At 36.8% G+C, this 4,812-nt stretch overlaps 1 protein-coding gene across 1 annotated transcript in view; it reads right to left on the bottom strand.

Moving 5' to 3' along the window:
- Nucleotides 1–4,812, bottom strand: part of bin3 (bridging integrator 3) — a 30,325-nt gene that overhangs the window by 23,096 nt on the left and 2,417 nt on the right. The window lies entirely within an intron of this gene.

Here is a 4,812-nt window from a genome sequence, read left to right as displayed (position 1 = left end):
TTTTCTGAAGCAAAACAATCTTTCATCTCAACTTTAAAGCTGTGTTCTTAATAAGCTCCTGCTGGGCAGAAACAATAAAACAAAACAATTTTTTTTTACCAGTGTGAGAAGTGTTACGTCTTCACAGACCTTATACTCTGTGTGGCAATCTTAGCTAAATTATGGATATTTGGTGTTGACAAGCAGGGAGGGGCAGCAGCTGCGTCAAAAAGAAAGGTGTGTAAATTATTGGGATGGAAAAAAAGAGGGTGCGATGTGAGGCTTTGTTCTGCAGCTAGAAAAAAGTGTTCTGTGTGAAGATAATCGTGACAGCTAAACAAAAATCTAAACCTGTCAAAATGAAAACAGTGAAAGCATTTTAAAAACTCTTTCAAAGTGAGCCGACTGATTTCTTCTGTTTTGGCACAAAGATTGATAATGCAGTAGCTCTAATATCCATTTGGACATTACTTTCTGTGACCATTTCTAACCATATTTCAAGTGTTTCAGCATATCTGTTGATTTTGGCCAAGGAAAGCAGTTTCACTCGATGTGACGTAGTTCACATGAGCCAACATGGGGGGGGTGGCATGAAACTAATATTTGATGTGACTCACCTTCCAGTTGTTAACCAACAGATATACAATTACATCACAATAACATACTTCTGCAAGCGTCTAATGTTTGGACTCAATTCAACAGCTGGATAATTTAACTGAAACCTACAAGTCAGAAGGCGTGGTCATGAATGGGACAAGAAGAAGCTCTCTACATTTACACAAGTTATATTCAACTTTAAGTTTGAGCATCAAAAAGAAAGTTCATTATAGAAGCATTTAGTGTAAATATCAAGTTTGCCATGTTTACATTGTGCATGCATAGTAGAAGGGAAGTTATTCTGCATTTACAAAAAAAAAAAAAACATTTGTTCAATGTTTTTTTCTTCTTCTCTGGCTTTCCTTAAATTTCGGTTTGCTGACACAGACTATTACTTTGCAATGACCTGATTAATCATGTTGGTAGAGCTTGTAAAGCTACTATAGATACTTTCTTTTGTAGACAGAGCACAATTCTTAAGTATTTTCAAGAATACATCATAAGTTTTATTGATTAAATTGTTTTGTTAAGATCAACACTGAACTGAAAAGTTTAAAAGGTGGCCTCACAGACAAGAGCTGGACAGTGTCAGATGTGGGGAAAAATTGTGGGGAATATGAGGTGAAGGAATAAGACTGAACATGGAGTAAGTTCAGGTCTTTGAGTTCAAATTATTAGTGGTGCTTTTCATTTATTGTTGAGTACACAGCATACAATTTCAGTCTTTTTGGTAAAGTAGAGCTTGTAAATCTATGTATTTAGTCTATTTTTGTTGTTTTTCCAACAGAAAGCATAACTTGAGTATTGTTTATGCCAAATTTGACCTCAATTGGGTCTTGAATTTTTATGTTGGCAACATGGCTGTTTTTATTCAGTGCAAGGTCTTTTTTGGGGTTAATATTATTGTGCATATGAACACTATTGACATAACATAAACAGAAACCTTTGCAGAGAAGAGCACTGGAAGAAGTATAAACTGCATCGGTCTTTACTAAAGAAACTTTAAAAAAGCAACTAAATGGAATGAAAAGTTAGACACAAGCTGTAAATGAATCAGTTTGCCTTATAATGGCATAAAGGGCATACTGACTATAACAAATAAAGTAAAGTAGTTGTGCTTTTTAAAAGGACTCATAGGCTGGACAAGGAAATCAAGCCCTGGGGTGGGATGGGGACACTGCCAAAAGGAAAGACAGAATGATAGCCACTGTGAGAATCTTTTCCAATACTCCCTCACACTGAAATATTTCTGTAGTCTTTCACATTTAGAAACACTGGTGAAGCCAGACATGTGAACCCAGAACTACACGCATCTCAAAGACCCATCTTAAGACAGATGAACATACACACAAATGAGAACCAACTGCTGACCAACATTTATAGAAACCGTATTTAGGCCTAGTGATGACAAGCATGGGTGTAAGTATAAACAGAGCTTGAACTACTGGAGAACCACCGGAGCCTGATGGTACCGGATGCTATTGATTGAAGTCCCTCTTCTTCCAATTTGTTCAGACCAAGGCAAGAAAAAAAAAAATACTGTTTTGAGTTAATAGTTAACTTGCATTTACAGAGGTATCATATCTGATTGGCATGATATTAGTATAATGCAGCATGCGTCACCATCATCGTGTAAGCACGCAAGCCAGAACAAGGAATAACTGTCTTCTTCATCCGGGATCAAACTATGCAGAAGCTGGAAGAACCTATGGCTTAAGCTAAAACTGCAAATGTGTACATCATTAGGGAGATAGTGCATCATTTGACCTTGAATATTCCACGGAGCACAGAAGCCCAGTTGAAGATGCTGGGAAATGGGATTGTTTTGATGATGACCCCAAAGTCAAACCTCTCACGTCATAGAACAGAGTGTGAAGGCCCTGTTGGAATGCATCAGTCAGCAGAGCCCATAAAGGACTCTTTTCAATTGTAGAGCACTCCACTCTTGACCTTGTGTTTGGCAGAGCATCATGGCTGAGATTTTGCTTGCCAGCTATTGACTGTTTGGCTGAAGTGAATGACGCCATCAGACTCATGGTCTTGACATTAAGAATGAGTTGTCCATTACAAAGCGAGTTAATATACAAACATGAGGTAGACAGAAAAGGCTGCTTCCTTTCACTTCCCTTCAAGACATGAATTGAACAAGTGACTTATAAACTTTTGCAGAAATGGAATACTAAACATTGCTAGTGTAGTCCAAAACACTTCCATACTTTACTCCTATGCACTCACACCCACACGACACAACAGGGAGCATAAAAATGCTCCCTGTTGTCAAATTAGAAACCATATAATTAGTAAGTGATGAAAAAAAAAGTGAAAATTGTCTATGCAGCAATATGAAAAATGTATTTAAGATTGGTTCGGCTGAAGATGAAATTAATCTCAGGTTATTAAATGGAAGACACCCTAACTTGTAGTGAGCAAAGAACCCAACGACACTTAAGAAACAAAATAAAGCCAAAAATCTTGGGTTAGTGTAAGGATAAGTGTGGAACAAATGAAGAATGCAAGGACCAACTCTTTCATGATGTCTTCATTTTACCAACATTAACCTTCCTCTCATTGTGTCAGGAGGCACAGCATGGTGAATATATTTATCTATGTTTTGTTTCGAGATGGAAAGCCAGCAAAGCTCTTCTCTTGCTGCTGCAAGACAGACTGTGAAGCAAGTTCAAAACACTTTCCAAAATGCACTTTACAGCACCATTTTAAATGTTGAGAAAAAAAAACACAAGGCTCCTTCCTACTTGCACTATGAACTTATTTTCCCTTCAGGAGTTGTGTAGGTCCTAAAGCCACAAACACAGTTTAACAAGAAGTGGGCGATTTTGTAAATATACTTGATGTGGTGCAAGACTACTAAATAGAATAAGTTACTTTATTGTAATTTTAAATCCAAGTTGAAATAGTTCTGTGGGAATACAGTTTCTTTTAGATCTCATTGGGGTTTCTTGCCCCACTCTTCTGCAACTTTACTCTAGCAGGGGCCAAATCATTCAGTTGTCTGTCTAGTTTATTGTAGATACTATTTAAAGAATCTAATAGTCTGGTATTAAGAAAGTAGTTATCGCTGCACTGGTACCAAAAATAAACAAGTTTATTTAATGATTTCCAGTTAAAATAAATGGGAAGCAACATAAGTTAACCACAATTAACTAGTGTATTAGCTGAATAAAAACAAAAAGACAAAAAATAAAGTGTGTGGCAATAACATTAACAAATTTCAGGAGTAAAACTCAATTCAAATGAAGAATGAGTTGACCTCTAATTTTCTACATTTGTGACAAATGTGAAATGATCGAAGCAAATGAGTAAAAACAGCAAAAGAAAAAAAAAAAAACTCTAGCAAAAGTAATGTGTGGTGCATTTAGACTGGACAAATTTGGTTTGCTTAAAGTGAACCAGAGTTCAGTTCCTATTGTAATCCGAAATAAAATTTTCAGTCAGAATGCACACAAGCAGACCCTAGTCTGAGACCAGGAACCGCTCTCAGAGCCACACTCTGAGCTGAACAACTGAACCAACAGCCACCATAGCTGGGCATCACATGGACTCAACAGAGTAGAGGCGCAACAATGAGACACAGCAACTCATTAGAATGTGGTTGGATGAATGCAGGGTCAATAAAACAACTTTTGACGCTATACACATTACTTCTAACACAGCTTTACAGACAATCTATATACTGTATGTCATAATCACCTTTCAGTGAACCCTCTTAGCTGTAGAGTTCTCAGTAACTGCCTTCCAGCATGCTTCTGCCGTACCAAAGTAGCAATAAAAAGTTTTGTACGTGAGGTTGATAAAGACGTTCAAAAATGATCAGCAAAATACAAAGTTTGAATAAGTGAAGGTTCCACAAAAAAAATTGCAAAAGGACTCCCATTACCTCTTCTTTCCTGGCCAATGACTGACGAGATCTTTAGTCAACTTGACGCAAGTCTGAATGCAGACCAAATTCAATGTTCAGGGCTCAATCCGGACCAAATTAAGCAAGCTCAGTCCAGACCAAAAGACTTTTCCAGTCTGAATACATCCTTAGGTCCAAAGTTTCCTGGTACAACTCAAGCTATTGATAACTTAAAACTACTACTCTTAAACATTTAAAAATAAATCTCTGTTCTTTCTAAACAATATATATATATATATATATATATATATATTAGAGCTGTCAGGCGATTAATTTTTTTAATCGCGATTAATCGCATTGTCCAGAGTTAACCCGCGATT

Source organism: Oryzias melastigma, linkage group LG9, assembly GCF_002922805.2.
Source record: "Oryzias melastigma strain HK-1 linkage group LG9, ASM292280v2, whole genome shotgun sequence".
In the NCBI taxonomy this organism is placed as follows: Eukaryota; Metazoa; Chordata; class Actinopteri; order Beloniformes; family Adrianichthyidae; genus Oryzias; species Oryzias melastigma.
This window is presented reverse-complemented; position numbering and strand designations above follow the sequence as displayed.